This window comes from Spinacia oleracea, chromosome 4, assembly GCF_020520425.1.
Source record: "Spinacia oleracea cultivar Varoflay chromosome 4, BTI_SOV_V1, whole genome shotgun sequence".
In the NCBI taxonomy this organism is placed as follows: domain Eukaryota; kingdom Viridiplantae; phylum Streptophyta; class Magnoliopsida; order Caryophyllales; family Amaranthaceae; genus Spinacia; species Spinacia oleracea.
The window spans coordinates 114,180,204-114,202,702 of NC_079490.1; the positions used below are offsets into that span (position 1 = coordinate 114,180,204).

At 35.7% G+C, this 22,499-nt stretch overlaps 1 non-coding gene across 1 annotated transcript; it reads right to left on the reverse strand.

Moving 5' to 3' along the window:
- Positions 1-11,394: 11,394 nt before the first annotated feature.
- LOC130460399 (small nucleolar RNA R71) lies at positions 11,395-11,500 on the reverse strand. Its single transcript, XR_008920277.1, has one exon. It is a non-coding gene; the product is annotated as a small nucleolar RNA R71 (small nucleolar RNA).
- Positions 11,501-22,499: the final 10,999 nt, after the last annotated feature.

Consider the following 22,499-nt stretch of genomic DNA (forward strand, 5'->3'; position numbering starts at 1 on the left):
CAAAATAAGTCGAATAGAACAGAGCCTTAATAATCGATCTCTTTTGCATTTGGATGCACCAAATATGAGAAGCACGGAGTACTAGACAATTCATTATGCATTGAAAAATTATACACTAAATGACGTGAACTGTTTTTTATCACTAATTTAATAAACGATGTGTACCACTATGTGTCATTAATAAACCAAGTCAATTATTTGAATAAAACCTTTAAATTAATGTTTTAGGATATATAGCCAAAGATCACGGGGTCCTTCATAAAAAAATTTAGAGGTTCTAGGATTAAAAAACGACAACTTTGATAGATATTACTTTATTTTGTCGTTTTATAGCATATCAATGCTTGATTCTGAATTCACTAGTCTTATATGCACGCGATGCGTGCGAATATTAAAAAGAAAAGTTGATCCTCTTAAGCATATATATGTAAAATCAATATCAAATCAGCAATATTAACAATTAACAGAAAAATTTCATCATTCTTGTGTTTTATCTTAAAAGAATTTCGAATGGGAAAAATACATAATCTCTATTATATAAGTGAAGAAAACTAAGCAAATTACATACTTATTTTCTGTGGGTTACGGTTAGAGCATCTTCACAAACAATCTAACACAAAACATACACGACAAATCAAACTGAGTAAATACATACTCCTAATAGATTACACCTAATGAAATGGAAACCGTATGAAGCAGAATGACAAATAGGTGAGAAACAAAACCCAATGTACACATGCCAATAAAGAAGAATACCCCCTCGGCCATAGTAGTCTAATACTTAACCAGCTCTGATTACATAAATACATTAGGGGTTGGATATTAGAACCTAGGACTTTGTACCCTTATTCCTAGACTCAAGTAGAAAATTACCCTATTTTCTTGTTTTTTCTAGCAAGGTCGCGCGTTCAAGAGCTTGATGTCTTCAAACTCGCCATTAAGGGTGGATCCTAGCATGTCAGCCACACAAATCGTGTTTTCACCCATCAATTCTACAGCCTTCACCTGGTCCATCACGTAGCACCCTTCCGTTAGCCTCACCTCTTTCAACTCCACATCAAAGTAAACTTTTCCCAGCACACCTGCAGGATAGCAAGGGAGGGATTAAGGAAGTTGATATGCACTTCTTCCTGTCAGAGGACTATGGTACAAAAACAGGACCCGAAATTCACAATTTCATTCACCAAAAACATACTCGTATAGTGATCAAATACATTACATGTGGCCAGGTGATTCAACATATACCAATATAATCCAAATTTGATGAACTTTGGAGTAATCTTAACTATAGTTCACTTATTCTAAGAACGGTGTTACATTATAACAGATCATAATACATGTTCATCTGATCACATACAAATACAAATTTAAGAATGTGACTTTTTGAGCATGTACTAATAAGACATGGGACTATATCTTAACCAGTGACAGATACTCGAGATTGTTTTGGGTTAATGATAATTCTATGATTGTCCAAACATGGAATTATTGTTGTTAATGTTTCCTTACTTGGATCATTTGGATAACACTTCTATAGTACAGTTTCAACAAACCCACAAACCTTCATTCCATTTTCAGCACCAATCATCAAGTACATTACACGATTCAGAAGTACACTAATTAAGAAAATTCAACTATAATTGCAACTCATAATTCGAATTCCAAAGTCCAAACATCTCATGTATGAAACCAATTACCATTTTAGAATAAAAATTAATCAAAAATCTGAAAATATTACCTCAATCTCCTGCCTAAGATTGTGAAGATCTTTATCACTCTTCCCATGCTTCATTATAAACTTCATAGCAACAGTCTGCAGTTTTACAAACCCAAAGCACTAATTAATCCGCTGGAAAATTATGTAAACCCTAAAATCAAACTATAAATAAATTAATTAATTAACCTGGCCAGTGAACTTTATTCTCCCTTTGTAAACTTTGCCAAACTTTTTTCAACGTTTGATAAAGTCAAATCGGGAGTCTTTCCAAATTCATTCACCAAAAAAAAATTGAAATAAATAATAAAATCATTTCGAAAATTATTATATAGAATACAAATGATAAAGACAAGGTCGGTTCTTTTACTCCCTCCTCTTCCCTATCCCTCTTAGCCACCCTACTCAACCCATTTAGCTTAACAATGGCATTCCCCAAATTCGGGTCTGGAATTGATCGCATATACGACTTCTAAATATAATAAACCAAAAATCCCTCAGCTGATCGTTCTTAACTAAACAAATATATTTTAACTAAACTGATCATAAGATATCAACCAAAACAAAAAGTAGCAACAAAATAGAGGCTGAATTCAGGCAAGTAATACCTAGGATCCAGGAGGTATAGCAATCGATGCTGTCTTTCATCCGGGATTTCCAAAATTTTCTTCCTAGGAAATCGAACAAAAAGAAAACATAAAAGAGTTACCATATGCCTATTAAGAATAATCTAATAATGAACAACATTCACAAATTCAAACCATTTTTTCCAAATTCAGTCACTCCCTTTTGAGTCACACTTCAAACATAACATATCATCCAACTAAAATCATCAGTTCCATCAAAATAAACACTTCAACTAATCACACTTGCAACATTAAAATAAAAAAATAAAAAATATCAATAATTAGAAATAATTTATGCAAATTACCAGAGATATGAAGCAGGATTATAAGAAGAAGGGTCCAAAGGAATGAGTTCTTTCGGAGGGTAAATAAAAATTGGTTGCTCACTGTAAAACATAGAAAATATCCATTTTAAAATTACAGAAATCAAGCAAAAATAAATTTGAAAAACACAACCAAAATTGGAAAAATAAATTAAACTCACAGAGCTTTGCTCGAATTGTCAAGGAGATTTTGATACGCCTGTAATCCTTATGCTTCTGAGCCTGTTAAGAAATTCAAACAAAAATCGGAAAAAACACATCAAATCAATAAAATCTCCAGAATTAATTGGAAAAAAATGAAAATTTAAACAAAATTGTTGAAAATCTCACTCGAATTCAATTAAGCATAATCAAGTGCAACAACTCTGCGCGCAATTCGTGTAGAAGGCTCTGTATGAAGAATGCAGAAATCAACAAATTACCATGAATTTTAACATGCAACAAAAACTGAAATAAAAAATTGGAATTGGAATTAAAACTCGTTTGCATATAACTTTTTTCAATACTTTTGAATGTGATATATTGAGGACACATATATTGGGTAAATTAAATCATCATATCTCCTTGCAAATCTAGAATAAAAACAAAAAATAAAAATAAAAACTCGATTTTTTTTCAAAAATGTTTGAACTGAATAAGAATAAAAACATATGCTTAATTTATCACAAAAACGATTCCTGTTTTGAACTCCATCTATGTAAAACCAATAACATAATTTTCATTCATTTTTCTACAAATTGAACAACTAAATATTAGAAATAAGTTAAAGCTGAAAATCATAACCTGAGAACCGTCGATAAACCCTAATTACGGAGCTCCGATTCAGTGAAGGAGTTGGGCTGGTGAGTGAAGTCGGAGTCAGATGATTGAGAGGAGAACGAAACGCATTTGATTAAAAAAATTAAACAAAATAAATTGATTGTATGAATTACCTGAGGTGAGATCGAGGATAAGGTCGGTGAGTGAAGGGAGGAGAGAGAAAGTAAGTGAGAGTGAAGGGAGGAGAGTGAGAGTGAGAGTGAGAGTGAAGCGGCGGATGGGAGAGAACGCGAAGGGTTTGGGGGTAAAACGCTGAAGGGTATTTCTGTAATTTTTATGAGGGACACGAAAAGTGATGTTACGTAAAAGCCCTCAGCTCTTGGCTTATATAATAGAGATAACAGTAATATTGAGCTATGATTGCTATAATCCGCAGAAACATCATTAATTATGAATGCACATATTCCATTGACAAACAACCCAAAAACCATCATGAGAACTCTGTTCATTGTCATGGGTTCACCGCCATAATAACGATACAGAAGCACTGAAGGAATTGCAAGATACATAAAAGTTGATTAAAACCGCCATAGACAAAAAATTGATTAAAACCGCCATAGAAAAAAAATTGATTAAAACCGCCATAGACAAAACCTTTAAATTAATGTTTTAGGATATATAGCCAAAGATCACGGGGTCCTTCATAAAAAAAAAGAGGTTCTAGGATTAAAAAACGACAACTTTGATAGATATTACTTTATTTTGTCGTTTTGTAGCATATCAATGCTTGATTATGAATTCATAATAAGGAAATATAAAAACATAATATAGTTTAGGTGAGTTCGGATCCTCTAGAGTTTTAATAAAACTCTACAAGGTAGAGTTGTATCTAAACCATACATTTTAAAATTAATGGCTCATATTAATGAGAAGAGGAAATCAGGGTGGATATTGATGAGAAACAATAGGGGGGGATTTCGGAAAGATACTATAAGAGCCATTGATTTTTCATTCAATTGTTGATATTGCTTAAACTCTACCTTATAGAGTTATTTTAGAACTCTAGAGGATCCAAAACTGTAGTTATGCATACAAACTAATGAATTTTCTCGCTGCACTTAAATCCTAACACTTTAAGTTACTATTGCAGCAATTGTGTGCTGTCAATTTTGCCCCCACCCATATATCTCTTTACTTCTCATTTGCCATTCTTTCCAGATCGTGCCACTTGCAATTTCATCCATTGTCCCTATTTCGCTATACTTCTCCCTCTTCAATCTAAGCTCTTCACTGCTTCCTCTTTTTTTTAGGGTTTTCCCTTTCCTCTTCGCCCTCTCGATGCCTCCAATTCTGATCTTCTCTTCCCTTCCCAGTTTCATTTTCTTTGTTCTTCGTTTATTGTTCATGGTTGCATACTTGCCTTCAATGTTCCTCATAGTAGGGTTTCTAATAATACCTTAGAGGATTCCAATGCAAAACCCAACTAACGACAATCGATTGGACTTTTGTAGACACCAAATCCGTGTCTCCCCTTAAGGGCCGATGACGAAACCATTAGCCTAGCGCCAGGATTGGTACAATTGCGAGTGGAAGTCCCAATTGCTAAATATTCTAAGTCCAAAAATCCAAAATCCAATCCCCAATTCCGTCCCCATTCTGGAACTTGGTATAAAATTCAATTCCTAAATACAAATTCAAAATTCTAAATCCAAACTCTGAAAACGGACTTCTCCATTGGTCTCCAAGCCATGTTTCCCGTCAAAATGACATTAAGCAATCCAAATTCGGGCGCTGACCCACAAAACCGAGCATCCCCGGCACCGACCCGTAAAACTGGATTCCAAACTGTACAACTCAGCAAAAGGTTTGCGTCTAAAAACAAGCAAAACAACCTCCTTAAGCAATCTCTCCAACCAAACCTCCCCCACTACAATACAAAAGTACTAATGTGACAGCTAAGACGCGCCTCAAAAGGACGACGTCATCATCCTTTTTTGGCAGCATCTGCTGGCATCAGGTGCCAGCTTAGCACCAGGCGTCGGCCTTTTATCTGTGTGTCCACCCAAATTTCTAATAAACCCTCATTTTCTGAAGGTAGGGGCAGAAAATCAAAAGACGAGCAAAACGTCGTAATGCCAAAATGATTCTACACTGACAACTCCTCTCAAAATTCTCAAAACTCCAAAAACTATAGGTTCTACTACCACCTTGCAATTAAGAAATCACCTTGGAAGAATCAACCTAGCCTTCTTAGGTAATCTGAGGCCCTCCTAATCTACTATTTTGCTAATCTATTTGCTAAATTCAAAAAGTCAAGGATGTTCATATGATGTTCATACTCATTTGAACTATGTGGCAAAAGGGGTAATCTTTAAGGGGATTTCATACTTGAAACCCCCCTCGAATGATCTTTCAAACCCCATTTTAAGTTCAAGTTTCAACCTTTATGCTTTATTTTCAAAAATATGATTAGTAAGTTGAGGCTTTCATTCTTGAAAGTGTTCCTTACAACAATCATCATCCAATTCTTCAAAAGCTTTAATCTTTATACAAGTTCTATGATATTTAAAATGTGCAATCCCTTCTTTAAGTTAGACCACATGAATCATTTAATTTCATGTACAAATGCCATTTCCAAAAGTTCAAAATTTTCAATGATGTTTAAATGAGATCAACTTCTCTTTAAACTAGAATTAAATACAAGTATGGAGTTCTCCAAAGATGGAGTCTTTCCATAAAATCTTGTCCTTTAAGAATAAAAGCCTCCTAATTTCAATATTCAAATTCTATATTCAAGTTCAAGTTGAATATTCAAGTTCCATTTCATATTCAATATACAAAATCGATAATACTGTTAATGATCAACTCATTTTAAAGTGAGATTATTTTTACACGATTGGATTTGATGGGGCGCCAAATCACTTTTGAGTAAATGTTTCTCAATCGGATTTTCAATATTCAAGTCATTAAATTTCTATTGTACAAGTTCAATGCTTTATTGCTTATTTATTGTTTTATTGCTTATTTATTGCTTATTTCAATTATGCACCTTTAAATATTGCACCTTTCAATTCCGCACTTGCTATTTATGCAACTTTACTTGGCTAGTACTTCTAGGCAATGTGGTTTTCACCTAGTCTTTTTCTAGGTGTGATGTATATTTACTAATTCTGCACTTTATATTTCTATTGTGATGATGCTTTACTTGTTTATTTCTTTCATCGCCTAACATGCTAAATCAACAAAATACAAGTTCTAATCATGCTTAACAAAGATAATTTTTGGACAAACCGGCCTAGGTTCCTTAAATTTGACTTAAAGCAAAGTGATCACCATACAAACTTAGAAAATTTGTTCTAATCAAGCATGCTCATCCGCCTAAATTTTAGTGTCATGTTAGAATTTTATTCCGAAAATGATGCTTGTATTGTATGAACCAATTGCAAATTTTACTCAAATAAGTGCCTCGTTTCCTTACCCGAGTTTCTAAACGATTTCAAATTCCAAATGTCTTATCCCGATTCATACTAGGTCTTTCCAAACCGGACCCTAAAACTTATTTGGTAGCGACTCCATTAATGTTCAAAATTCTGAAAGCCGTAGGGGTACTTTACGCACTTTCCTATATTTTGAGCTTTAATTTTCTATGTTCAAAATTCAATTATATCACTTGTGTGAACCTAGAATATTTCTTCCCTTTTAGGGGTGGGATTGAGAAGATCAAGTCAAATCTAGTTGATCACACACTTGACAAATTGAACAAGTTAGGGACCTTGGTTAGTCTTAAACAAGATTAAGCAAGCTCTCATAACTTACATACAAAATTCAATGTACAAGCTATACGGAATACGAAAAATACCACTACAACATTTGGCGACTCAACCAGGGAGTCCTGGAATTACGTTTTGAGTAGTAAACATGTTTTGAGTATTCTGCCACTGACTGGCTGAAGCGCCTGGCGCCAGCCAGCAGCGTCTGGCGCTGATCCTAGCGTCTGACGCTGCTGCCTTATGTCTGTCACAGTATCTAGCATTGGCAGCCTGCCCAATTCACGTTTCTATGCTCAAAAATGGGAGTTAAGCTCGGATTTTGAACATCAAAGAGACGCTCCCAAACTTTGAGAACGAGCACCGAAACGGTAAAATTTGCAAATTTTGGTTCAATAAAATTGTCTCTTAGGCATTGCATGCATGCTTTTCAAAAATTCAAAATCAATTTTTCTACCCTTGCCCAAAAGAATGTGTTCTACATTGGGTTAACAATGGGGGCAAAGACTTGATCACTCTCCATATGGCTTTCGGCTTTGTGGGTTTGCCGTCAAGGGGAAAGACTGTGGAGAGCTCCATCGGTTATAGCTTCTGTGTTGACTGGTATTGAACAAGCCGCAAGCCCCGTTACAAGCAATCCACTTCCAAGTTTTCTACTACCAGACCTAATGGCAACAACATAGCAAGTTACTCAGCTCATGGCTACGGTGGCCAACTTTGGCACCACTTTGGAAACGGTAAGCAACCGTCTGGTGGCCGTAGAGAAGATTACCTCCCATGTTGACCTGTCCAAGAAGGTTGAAAATCTGGTGAATCGGGCCACTAACAATGAACACTAATATGATGCATCTGGTGAGGATAGTCTCAAGGGGAAAATCAATATGCCTGTCAAGGTCTCTGCCAATGATACCCCAAAGTTCCAATCCATCGAGAATCCGAAATACCACCTCAAGAACTTTTGAGCCAAGATGGCCATCAAAGGGGTCGACCCGGAGCTATAACCTGTTGTTTCCCAATGTCTCTGGAACCAGTTTGTCAAAATGATACTACTCTCTCAAAGACCATAAAACAAGAACATGGGAAGCAGTGGCCATGGCATTCATGGAGCAATACATGCCCAACTTCCAACTACTAACTGCCCTTTGTGAATTGGAGGTACTCAGACAATATATATCCTCACGAGGGGTTCACTTCATACCTCAACAGGTGGAGAGAAATGACATCCCAAATGGTGACCTGACCTTCAGAGAAAGAGTTAGTTAAGACCTTAATTTCCATCCTGCTCTCAAAGTACAATAGTCACATGAAATACATGGGCTTTGAGACCTTCAAAAGAGCTTACAGTATTGGGGTAGACATTGAGGATGACTTGATGAAAACATCTCCGACACCAGCTCCTCAAGCAGAAAATTGGAGGGGTAAGAAAACTGAGGCTACAACCAAAATCCATGAGGTCAAAGCTCTTGGATATCCTTATCCTCCAAACAAATCCTGCAAAGGAAACAACTATTCAAAGAATAACGACAATCAACTTAATTTCCAAAACAGGCCTCAAAGGGTGTTCACCATCCTAGGCATGACATACTCCAATGCATTTGATCGACTGACTTAGAAGGAGGTCATTACTCCCATTGGCCCTACATAGGACCCACCAGCAGACAAAAGGTCAAAGAGTTGGAACCAAGATGCCTGTTGTAAGTTCCATCGGGGCAACTAGCATGATATCGAGGACTGTTATAAGCTTAAGCACTTAAATCTGAATATGGTGGATAACAAGACTCTACCACTCCCTCTTGGGGAGAAACAATCACCAGTAATTCTGGCCATTGATGAGCGGCATTTATGTCCCTCTTAACTTAGGTCTTCTTATTGTTTTTATTATGATTTTTGTGATTTTTAGGTAGTTTTTATGCCATTTATATGTTCTTATTCCACTTTGATGCTTTATAGAAAAATCTTGAAGAAATGTGGAAATCTGAGTAGAATTGTGCAACAAGCAGTCCTGTGCGATCGCACAGGAATTCTGTGCGCTCGCACAGTGAAGAAGAGGAGATCGTACAGGAATTCTGTGCGCTCGCACAGTGAAGAAGAGGAGTTATTGAAGGAAACACAAGGCTGTGCGCCCGGGTAACAGAGTGCGTTCGCACCAAATAAAGGCAAATTTCCAGTAGCTCCCCTTTTTTGTGCGCGCTCGCACGAAGAACAACGGTGCGCTCACACCAGATTCCCATGCGCCCACACAGCAGAAGTGTGCGACCACACAAGAAATCTTGAAGAGAATGGCTGAATTTGGTCTGTGCGACCGCGCAGAATTTTCATGCGCTTGCACGGCACGAAGGATCTGAATCGTCGCTCCGTGTGGACGCACGTAATTTTTGTGCGCCCACACACACTTACCTGTTCGTTTGCACAAGGGTGTGTGCGCTCTCACACAGACGCGGGCTGGCACATTTTCGTCATTTAAAATTCTATTTTCGGAAACATATAAATACTTTTTCGATTATTATTTTAGAGAGTGAGTTTTTAGTAAGTTTTGAATTCGTTTTCAGTTTTATGCTTTTGAGTTTTAGAGAGAGAATTTTCAGAGGTTTTTAGTTTCAAACACTTTGTAATTCAAAATTCTAGTGAGAAATTCAAGTTTAATTCGTTTTGCTTTCAAGTTCAAGATTCTTCAAGCATTGAGTAACTTCTCTTCTCTTCAATTTTTTCAATTCTTCCCTTATTTTCCTTAATTGCTTTCATAGTTGAATTTTGGATTTGCTTTCTATTTTGATTTCAATTGAATCCTTGGAAAGTCTAGCTTGATTGCTTGTTTGCTTTGCAATTTCGTTTTTCAATTCAATCATGATGATTCTTGGCTTATCATTAATTTCAATTTCTAGCCTAATTGCCCCATCAATGAGTAGTGAGTAGTCAATTGTTAGGGTTAGGGGTGATTCTTGGGGAATAATTGGGGATGTAGAGTTGATTTGTAGAATTGGGTGACTTGCAATTTTGGATTTCCATGTTTGATTGGTTTAGTAGTTGGAAATACTATGCTTGTCATTATAATTGGAGCTTTCTTCATGGATTTGTCAAGAAATTGAGAGTCTATTAATGAATTTGAAGTGGCTAGTTGATTTACATTCCCATCCTAGTTCTAAGGTGACGCGAAAGCGTTTCATTAGAGTTAGAATTGGAAAGGTTCGCTAACCGAGAGGGGTTCCGAACCACAATTGTTGGTTGCTTCCTTAATTGCATATCCTTACGCTATCATGCTTGCATTGCATCTCGTTTTCCCCAATGAACCCAAGTTGACCCCCGATACCCTAACTCCTTCCGGCCATAATTGTTGCCTAATTAGCTTGATTTCCTTAGTTCTGACACATTCTTTTGAATTAGCTTTCTAAACTTGCTTGGTGCTTAGACTCAAAACGAATCTTTCTCCTGGGAAGATACTTTAGCTTACCACCATAATTTATATAGTGTGTCGGTTTAGGATCTTACAAATATTGTTTGATAGGTGGATTCCGATTCAACGACACGGAAAAGCCCCATCAAAATGGCGCCGTTGTCGGGGAACGGTTGTTGTTCTTGAGTTTGGTTTAGTCAAGTCTAGTTTAACCCAAAATTTCATTATTGTTTAGTTTACTTTTCATTGCTCACGGTTTGTTTGAGATTGTATGCAAGATAGGGGGAGCACTCGTCATAGACCTCTCTACTATCTCGACTTAGAGTTAGAGAGGACTTTGCGGAGCTTGAGACGAATTTGAACCCGTTCATCGAGCTACAATGGATTTGATCCTTTGAGCGAAATTCCGGGTCAAGAGCTATCAAGTCCAACCATAGAGAAATGGCTCTTCCGGTTAAGAAGTTGGGCATACCGGGCGCTTCTGAGGCAACTTGTGGCATACAAGCCCCGACCACTAATGCCAACAACTTTGAGATAAGGCCCGTCTTGATTACCTTGGTTCAAAGTCACCCGTTTTGCGGAAAAAGTAGTGAATCACCACACGAACATTTGAAACAATTTGAACATTATTGCGATACAATTAAGCACAACGGGGTGACCTCCGAGTATGTTAGGTTGAAGCTATTCCGGTTTTTTCTATTGGGGAGAGCTAGTGATTGACTTGACAAGGAGGTCAAGCCAAATTCACTAAGGACTTGGAACGAAGTGACAAGTGCATTCCTTAGTAAGTTCTATTCGCATGGGAAGACGACGGAGTATCGGCACAAAATTCAATCCTTCGAGAAAAAACGTGATGAATCCCTATTTGAGGCTTGGAATCGATTTAAGGAATACCAAAGGGAGTGTCCTCACCACGGAATACCTAAGTGGCTCCTCCACCAAACTTTCTACTTAGGACTTAGCCCAAACTCCAAACACAAGTCTTGATACGGGGGTTGGTGGTCCAATCATGAATAAGACGGAGGACCAAATCGAAGAGATACTCGAAGATGTCGTGCAAAACTACCAAGCATGGCACGTGGGGACTAGGAATTATGATAGCAAATGCAAGTATGAAAATAGCAAGGGTTCAACTTTCTCTTTGGAGCAAGCCAATATCATTGAAAAGCTTAGCTCAATACTTTAGAAGCTTGAGAGTGCTCCTAGTCAACCACCATCTCCATCAACAATTCCTCCACCATCGGCCACCCTTCTCACTAAGGGGAAGGGCAAGGTTAGTTCCTACAACACCATGCCTCTTGATACATCTTTTTGTGATATTTGTGGTGAGCATGGTCATTTCCCTAGCATGTGCCATTTATTGCATAATGTCTCATATGTTGAACATGACTCTCCTTATGAGCAAGAATTTGATGTGGAATATGCAAATGCTATGAATGAAAGGCCTAGGTATGATGGGCCCCCAAACCCAAACTTTAATAGACAAGCACCTAGAGGCCCTCCTATGCATGCTTATCAAGGTGGATCCTACCAAGGCCAAGGCCAAGGAGGAAGGTTTGATAATCAAGGTCGGGTTAACTATAGGGCGCAAGGCTATCAAGGCCAAGCTTCCTATGGTCAACCCCATGGCCTAGGTAATCAAACTCAATACAACCAAGCTAGTTATAACCCAAACCACCAAGGTGGAGGGGGTTATAACTACCAATATGGGCAATATAGGGGAGCTTCTAGTGGGGGCTATCCATTGAATTCGGGAAACCAATATGGCAATTCCCAATACCCTCCTCCCGGATTCAATGCGCCTAGGACCTATGGCACTCAATTTCCACCTAATCCTACCGGATTTGGTAATACTCCTCCACCGCTCCCTCCTCCCAAGTCTAATCTTGAGGCTCTCATGGAGTCGTTTGTGGGGGCGCAAGCCAAAAAGAATGTGGAATTTGAGGATGGATTCAAAAAATCTAATACTCATCTTAAGATGATTGAAACTCAGCTATCTCAACTTGCTAGCACCATCAAAGAGCATCAAGTGCATACAAGTCTCCCACCCCGAGGTCAAGTACCTCCTAAACAAATGTATGCCGTTGTGACTAGGAGTGGGAAGATTCTAGATGATGGTGCTAAGCTAAGTGAAGCTTCTTGTTCTATGGGGGAAGAGTCTGAGGGAGTTGAGTCTAAGGACTATGATAAGGTCGAAGAGGAGCCTCACGTTAATGATGTGAGTGATGGTTTGGAGCCAACGAAGGCTACTCTTCTACCTCTCCCTACTCCCAAACTCCCTTATCCTCAAGAGTTTGTTGGAAAAAAGTTGGATGATCAATTTTCTAAGTTTCTTGATACGATTAGCAAGCTTTATGTATCATTGTCTTTCACCAAGGAACTTAAGAAAATTCCACATTAATCTCGGTTATTGAGAGACATTTTGTGTGGAAAAAGAACTTGTGGGCCCAAGGAGACCGTGCATCTCACGGAGAATTGTAGTGCCTTAATCCAAAGCCCATTTCCCCCAAAGCTCAAGGATCCCGGGAGTTTCTCAATTCCTTGTAGCATTCAAAAGTTTAAATTTGATAACGCTCTTTGTGATTTGGGGGCGAGTGTGATTATTTTGCCATACAAAATTTATGAGAAGCTTAATCTTGGTGACATCACCCCTACTCCTATGTCTTTGCAACTAGCCGATCGCTCGGTTATGTTCCCCTTGGGTAGGGTTGATGACGTTCCCCTTGTGATAGGGAAGCTCACCTTTCTTGTTGACTTTATTGTCTTGGACATTGATGAGGATGCCCACACCCCTATAATTTTAGGGAGGCCATTTTAGGCCACGACGGGGGCCCTTATTGATGTTCAAGGTGGTCTTATCACCTTGAAGGCGGGAGACGCCAAGGATAGCTTCAAGCTTCCGTATAATGATGGATGTTGTTCTAAGATGAAGAGTTTCATGAAGATAGATACTATTGCTTGCATTGAGCATCATTGCATACATGCTAACCCTTCTAACAACTCTTGTGTTTCTAAGTTTGATGATAAGCTTTCTAGGAACAACTTCAATTAGAAGAAGGTGCTTGTGAGCCCCACGGTGTTGGGAGATGCCTTTGATGATGTCACAACCATTCCCGAGATATTCGGGATGCATCTAGGTGATGATGACGCACGAACTTCAGCTTTCAATGGTAAGCACCCCCCGGGCATGAAGGCCAAGAAGGGCAAGCAAAGGCCTAGGGGAAGTTGGTTTGATGGCGTCTCTATGAGTGGTGGTTTCGATAAAATGTTTGTGCCCAAGGAGGCCACAAGAAGATTTTTGACTTGTGACGATTCAAAATTTGTTGTATTTGACCCCCCATGAAAATGGGGGGATTCGTCAAGCTAATGACGTTAAACGAGCGCTTCCAGGAGGCACCCCGCGAGTTTTGTGCATGTTTTTGTGCGTTTTCTTGGTGTGGATTCATTTCATCCACCATTACCATGCCCGGTGATATTTTTGGTGAGTTCGTTAGTTATTTCGGTTCTTTGCGGGACTTTCTCCCACGGCATCTCCGGTAATATCCTTCTTACTCACTTGCATTCTTTGGGATCGGGCATTATTCATGTGGGGCATTGGTTGGATGGGTAGTTGTGCCCCTCCTTGTTTCGTTTTAGGCCTTGAGGACATGGCCTAATTCAAGCTTGGGGGGAGATTTTATTGTGTGGCTGCCATTATGATTTTCATACCATTGATTTCGTGCATTTGTGTGCTCTTGTATATATTTTCTTGTTTAGTTTCTTTGATTTTAGGTTCCTTTTGTTTTGTTTTCTTTTCCTTTTTCTTTATTTATTTTCTTTTCTTTCTTTTTCTTTCCTTTTTATTTCATTCTTTTCTTTTCTTTATCGTTTCCTTTTCCTTTTCCTTTCTTTTTGTCAAGGCAAGGTTTTTCTAGTTTTTAGGATTTATTCTTGATCCGGGCATAATAAAATTGGAACTTGTAGGTTCGAATGCTTTTATTCCTAATTGGTAGAGGTATGCACGGTTTTGAATGTCTTGGTCCGATTCTAGGATTTGGGTGTAAAGGTAGTTGGTTAGAACTTTGGATAGCATGAGTCTTGAACCCTTGGTTTGTGGCAAGATGGTGTCGTTCTCTCTAGTGACTTGAAGCCGGAGAGGATAGTAATTGCTACCCATGTGTGAGGATCTTGTTCTTTCTAGCCAAATTCTCAAACACAAATATTGAGTGGCATGGATCCTTGGCATTGACTTTCCTATATCCCGAATTTGACTTTTTCCTACCCGAGACCGCGACCGAACTACTTTTGAGGACGATAGAGGCATTTCTTTCGGTGACTATTTTTCTTTTTAGATTAGGACATTATTTTTATTTTACTCTCATATTTTTGTTTGCACTAGTTGTTGGCCCGTGCGCTAGCGCGCACGGTCCCCCAAGATATAAAAAGTTATCATGTAAATATGTTCACGTAAAAGATCGGTACAAAAAACTTTATGACAGATGTAAACATATTGGCATATTGCCAATGATCAAACTTGAACTTTGGGATATATGCGCATACAAATGATACTTAGGCCTTATTATCATCAATCAGAAAACTTGTAGTTGGGGAGACACGAGTACAAAATATAAAAACTTCCATTTGAAGGTTGTTGGGCTAGAATTAAATTGTGTCATGTATACAGAGGCCGTTTACTTTGATAGACTTAACTAACACAAATTGTTATGGCCCAAGCAAGGCCTACATATAAACACAAAAAAGGGACATGAAACTTCATGGTATCATAAACCTTCCTTCAATTTGTAGGCACATGACTAATACTCGGAGAACATGTACCATCTCTTGCTTCAACTGCCAACCATCATTCATTTATGTCCAGACTACATTTTCCAAAATCCAGGCTAAACATTTCCTTCGACCATCATATCCATCACATATTAACTGCAAAAAGATAATACCCCAAAATGTAAGCAGATATTTAACTCTATATTAGAGGGCCAAGTATGCATGGAGTATGATAAAAATAAACTATTAACATTTATTAATATCAAAAAGATGATGTAAGACATATATGACAATAAAAAAAATCTCGTGAAGAAACTCGACACACCTGAAAAATCCCGCAAACGCGAGAGATATGTTCGCCTCCATCACGATCACAAAATAACTCAACAGAAGCTAAACTTGTAACATAAATAGCTGATTGCATACTGAAAAAATATGTTCTGAAGCTAAACTCTTAGCATAGTTGATTGAATAATGTATACATGAAAGAATGAGCAGCAAACACCAAGAGAGATTCTCATAATATTAAGCACATAATGGCTTCAATGTTTACAACAAACAATGAGAGATGTGGTTCAAACGGTATGGGTAATGGGGAAAGATCGTTAATGGTAAAACTTGTATGCATAATTATGATTAGATTAAATGGACAACACAAAACACATATATGTTGATAGTGTAGGTGTCAGTGTGTCACTGACAGTTTAGAGGCACATCCATAGACCAAAAGGTTGACGGGTACTTCATAGAAACATGAGTTTCTAAACTCTTCCATGTTCCTCTAGAAAAACCACATTCAATAGACCTAAGTTAACTTAATATTACAGGAATAAGTTTCGGGGGAGAAAAAAATCAGCAGCTTTTGTGTCAGGCGGACTGACAGGCGCGTGGAGGTACGACTAACTCATTCGCCCACGCGCACGTGATGTCACGCGCATATAGAATCACTTTTTCTTTCTTCTCCTTGTTTCCTTTGCTCATCCTTCAGTCTCTTCTCTCTCCTCTCTCCTCTCTCTCGTTCATCTTGCCTTCATCTATCATCGCCGGAGACAACAACCACCACCACAATCATGTCTACCAGGTTCCGATGTCAACGTTCTACACCTTTTGATCTCCTTTTAGTTTCAATTTCAAGTTTCATCTAAACCCTAATTGAATCTTCGATTATCGATTTTCTGACAACATGAGGCGGTGGTGGAGGTGCGGATGGACGCCGCTATGGGGGCGATGGGTTTCGGTAGGTCGAGACTGATCGGAGGTTAGGGTTGACTTTTCCTTGCCGCCGTCGCCATCGGAGGTTAGGGTTTTCTGAATTTAATGTTAATTCATTCGTTTTTACGTTTGTTGTCTTGCAATTGATTGAACTTTTCATCTGTTAATTGTGTTGTTGCTGGAGAATTGTGTAACAAACAATGAATTTGAATGATTTGGTTGAGATTGTTCTTTATTTAGTTTTGTAATTGAAGTTGTGATTTGGGGATCTTTAGTTAAACTTTTGTTGTATTTAGTTATCTCTTGTTAATTTTAGTTTTGATTTGTGGTACTTTAGTACGTGACATGCTTAGTTATGAATTAAATTTGTTAATGATTTCTCATATTTAGTTATCTTATTGTTGTGCTTAGTTTTCAGTTATGAATTAAATTAGTTAATCCATGGTCATATTTAGTTAAGAATTTGCTTCGTTTAGTTAAGATTTGTGGAAGTTCATCCAGTCGGCAAAACTAAGACCAAAGCACTCATATTCATACTGAAGTTCCGCCATTATTTGCTTGGTGAAGCTTACTGGTTGTTCTTATATTTAGGTGAAGCTTACTGGTTGTTTTCCCTTAACTAATTCAAGTTGTTCCAATTGTTCCAGGAGGAACTCGGCAGTAAGCCACCTTTTGTTGTTTGGTTATGTTAAGGTTTTACGTAGTTTACAATAAAGATTTGACACCTTTTACCTCTTGGCTCGCCTTTTCTATTTTGTTGGAATTTCAAAGTTCTCTTTAGTCTTAATCACTCAATATAATATGGTGTTGCTTTTTTTCTTGTGTTTGAGAGTTCATCTAACCCTTAACAAAAAAATGGGTTAATCTTGATAGTTGATCTCACGAGTTGAGAAGTCTAATACAAAGTACTAACCGCTGACTAGCCTATTTTCTGTCCATCACCTAGTGGATAAGAGCTTAATTAATTGATCTGGGTTGTATTAACATGTTTTGACCAGCTTTAAATTAGTGTGAACTGGGAAGTATACCTGTTTTCATTCAGTTAACTTTCAGTCCGTGAGCTTGTTTTGGGTTTGTGGTGTTTGATTGTGGCGACCAGCCAGTTTGTGTTGTAAATGTTAGTAATTGTGATTCAGTTTTGCTCAGTTCTTCATTTCGTCATTGTTATAGGTTGAAGCTCCCAAGAACCAAAGGAATACGGATCTACATCATTGGTTTTTCAAATCAAAGTCGATTATGATAGTTCGCATTTGGCTCTAATGGCTTGTCCATCAAACACCAAAACCTTTTGCTGAGGCTCCAGATGGAGTAGTCAAGCTGCACCTTGATGTTTCAGATGAAGTCTTCGTGCAAGACATCCAACTTTTTTGTTTTTATTTGGTTAAGGTTTTATATGAATTAGTTAAATTGTAATATCGAATAAATAGTTGTATTTATGAGCCGATTGAATAGTAAAGTTTTTATGTAAATTAGTGAAAGTATAAAACAAATAGTTGTACTTATTAGTCAAATAGTTAAGCTATTATATAAATTAGTTTCGAAGTATAGTACAAATAGTTATTCTTATGAGCATAATAGTTAAGTTTTTATACAAATTAGTTAAAGTATCATACAAATAGTTGCCCTTATGAGCTGAATAGTTACTCTGCATGATTTTAATTTTGAATAATAAGTATATAACTAAATCAATATTGCTTAACTAATTAATTTCATTGCTTAACTAATTGAATCACAGGCTTAACAATCAAACAGGGAAATTTCATCAATCGTGCTCATTAGTCATTACAATAGTCTCCCATTTTTGGGTGTAAGGCCTAATAGTTTCACGTTGCAACTCGAATTCCTCGACAATTTCATCCTCGTCTTCCATAGTATGTGAAAAATCTCTAGGATCATTGCTTAACTAATTAGTTACAATGCTTAACTAATTGAATTTCAGGATTAACTAATTAGTTTCATTGCTTAATTAATTGGTTTCGTTGCTTAACTAATTAAATTTCAAGCTTAACAATTGGTCAATTGCTTTAACTAATTCGTTCTTTTGCTTAACTAAGTGTTTATATTGCTTAACTATTTGAATTTTAGGCTTAAAAATTAATTTCTTTATATCTGTAAACTTATTGGTTCCATTGCTTAACTAATTAGTTATAATGCTTAACTGATTTGTTCTGTTGTTTAACTAATTGGTTCAATTGTTTAACTAATTGGTTTCATTGTTTAACTAATGAATTTCAGGCTTAACTAATTCGTTTTATTGCTTAACTAATCGAATTTCAGGCTTAACAATTTATTTTTATATCTGTAAATTTATTGGTTCCATTGCTTAACTAATTAGTTCCAGTGCTAACTGATTTGTTATGTTGTTTAACTATTTGGTTGCATTGCTTAATTAATTGGTTCAATTGTTAACTAATTGGTTGCATTGCTTAACTAATTGGTGCAATTGCTTAATTAATTGTTTACTTACTTACATTGTTAACTAATTGAATCCCAAATTTAACTAATTGAATTTTAGACTTAACAAATACTTTCTTTATATTTATAAATTTATTGGTTTCATAGTTTAACTAATTAGTTTAAGTGCTTAACTAATTAATTAGTTTCAGTAACTAATTGGTTTCATTGCTTAACTAATTGGTTTAACTGCTTAACGAATTAGTTCCATTGTTTGACTAATTATTTCCATTGTTTAACTAATTGAATTTCAGGGTTAACAAAATACTTCCTTTATATCTATAATCTAATTGGTTTCATTGCTTAACGAATTGGTTCTATTGCATAACTAATTGGTTCTGATGCTTAACTAATTGGTCCCAATGCTTAGATAATTGATTTCATAGATTACCTAATCAATTACATTAATTAACTAATTGAATTTCAAGGAAAGGATGGGCCAAAGCACAAAAAAATTACACCCAGCCCAATATAATGTCACTTTAGGTTCACTAGTAAAGAATTCTCATTAATCGATTTAATCTTAACTAAAACACGATTATGCTTAACTAAACCATATAAAATCTTAACTAAACTTAGAAACACGTAACTAAAATTTCTAAAATCATAACTAATTGGTTTCATTGCTTAACTAATTGACTCCATTGCTTAACTAGTTGGTTTCATTGCTTAACTAATTGATTTTGTTGCTTAACTAATTGGATTTCAGGCTTAACTAATTGGTTTCATTGCTTAACTAGTTGGTTTCATTGCTTAACTAATTGGTTTCGTTGCTTAACTAATTGAATTTTAGGCTTAACTAATTGAATTTCAGGTTTACGAAATACTTTCTTTATATCTGTAAACTTAGTAGTTTCGTTGCTTAACTAATTGGTTAATTGCTTAACTAATTGGTCTCGGTACTTAAATAATTGGTTTCATTGCTTAACTGTTTCGTTCTGGTACTTATTAATTGGTTTCAATGCTTAACTAATTCGTTTCAATGCTTAAGTAATTGAATTTTAGGCGTAACTAATAGGTTCCATTGCTTAACTTATTGAATTTCAGGTTTAACAAATACTTTCTTTATATCTGTAAACTTAGTAGTTTCATTGCTTAACTAATTGGTTACATTGCTTAACTAATTGATCTCAGTAATTATTTTGGTTTCATTGCTTAACTGTTTCGTTCTGGTACTTATTTAATTGGTTTCAATGCTTAACTAATTGGTTTCAGTGCTTAACTAATTGGTTTCATTGATTAACTAATTAGTTTCATTGCTTAACTAATTGGTTCGATTGCTTAACTAATTGAATTTCAGTGCTTACCTAATTGGTTTCATTGCTTAACAAATTGGTTCGATGGCTTTAACTAATTCATTGCATTGGTCAACAAATTGGTTCCATTGTTTAATTAATTGAATTTCAGCCTTAACAAATACTTTATTTATATCCGTAAACTTATTGGTTCCATTTCTTAACTATTAGTTCCATTGCTTTAACTAATTCGTCAATTATACATATTTCACAATTGTAACTATTTGTGCAATTGGTGTAACTACTGAATCAAAAATCATGAGTATTTGGATAAGTTTAACTATCGACCCAAGAAACATAACTACTTGGTCAATAAACGTAACTGTTGACCCAAAAAACACAAATATTATCGTGCGATTATATTTATAAACTAAATGATTCATTAACACAGGTTACAATTTTAAGTCAAATAGTCATGGCTTTATATGAATTAGTTATGATTTTATGTAAATTAGTTATGGCACAACCCAAGTAGGAGCTTATGACCAAATAGTTATGTTGTTAATTATATAAAATAATGGTAGTACAAAACCTAAGAAAACCTTAACTAAAATTTTTAAAATCGAAACTAAAACTCGGAAACACACAACTAGAACTAAAAAAATCTTACCTAAAACTTTCTGAAATCTTAACTTAACCTCGAAAAATCTTAACTAAAACCCTTAAAATCATAACTACTCCGTAGACCTTAAAATTTTAATCTTAACACAAAGTTTCTAATCTTAACTAAAATTCAAATTTTTTTTAAAAAAACATGTAACTAAAACTTCTCATATTATAACTAATATTTAAAGAATCTTAACTAAGAACTGAAATTCAATAAGTAAGCAATCGAACCAATTAGTTAAGGAATGAAACTAATTAGTTAATCAATGAAACCAATTAGTTAAGCACTGAAACTAATTAGTTAAGCATTGAAACCAATTAGTTAAGCATTAAAACCAATTAAATAAGTACCAGAACGAAACAGTTAAGCAATGACACCACTTATTTAAGTAATGAGATCAATTAGTTAAGCAATGTAACCAATTAGTTAAGCAATGAAACTACTAAGTTTATAGATATAAAGAAAGTATTTGTTAAACCTGAAATTCAATAAGTTAAGCAATGGAACCAATTAGTTACGCCTAAAATTCAATTAGTTAAGCACATAAATGAATTAGTTAAGCATTGAAACCAATTCATAAGTACCAGAACGAAACAGTTAAGCAGTGAAACCAATTATTTAAGTACTGAGACCAATTAGTTAAGAAATTAACCAATTAGTTAAGCAACGAAACTACTAAGTTTACAGATCTTCTGAAATCTTAACTTAACCTCAAAAAATCTTAACTAAAACTCTTAAAATAAAACTTTTAAAATCATAACTAATTGGTTTCATTTCTTAACTAATTGACTCCATTGCTTAACTAGTTCGTTTCATTGCTTAACTAATTGATTTTGTTGCTTAACTAATTGGATTTCAGGCTTAAATAATTGGTTTCATTGCTTAACTAGTTGGTTTCATTGCATAACTAATTGGTTTCGTTGCTTAACTAATTGAATTTTAGGCTTAACTAATTGAATTTCAGGTTTACGAAATACTTTCTTTATATCTGTAAACTTAGTAGTTTCGTTGCTTAACTAATTGGTTAATTGCTTAACTAATTGGTCTACTTAAATAATTGGTTTCATTGCTTAACTGTTTCGTTCTGGTACTTATTAATTGGTTTCAATGCTTAACTAATTCGTTTCAGTGCTTAAGTAATTAAATTTTAGGCGTAACTAATTGGTTCCATTGCTTAACTAATTGAATTTCAGGTTTAACAAATACTTTCTTTATATCTGTTAACTTAGTAGTTTCATTGCTTAACTAATTGGTTACATTGCTTAACTAATTGATCTCAGTACTTAAATAATTGGTTTCATTGATTAACTGTTTCGTTCTGGTACTTATTTAATTGGTTTCAATGCTTCACTAATTGGTTTCAATGCTTAACTAATTGGTTTCAATGCTTAACTAATTGGTTTCATTGATTAACTAATTAGTTTCATTGCTTAACTAATTGGTTCGATTGCTTAACTAATTGAATTTCAGTGCTTACCTAATTGGTTTCATTACTTAACAAATTGGTTCGATGACTTTAACTAATTCATTCCATTAGTTAACTAATTGGTTCCATTGTTTAATTAATTGAATTTCAGCCTTAACAAA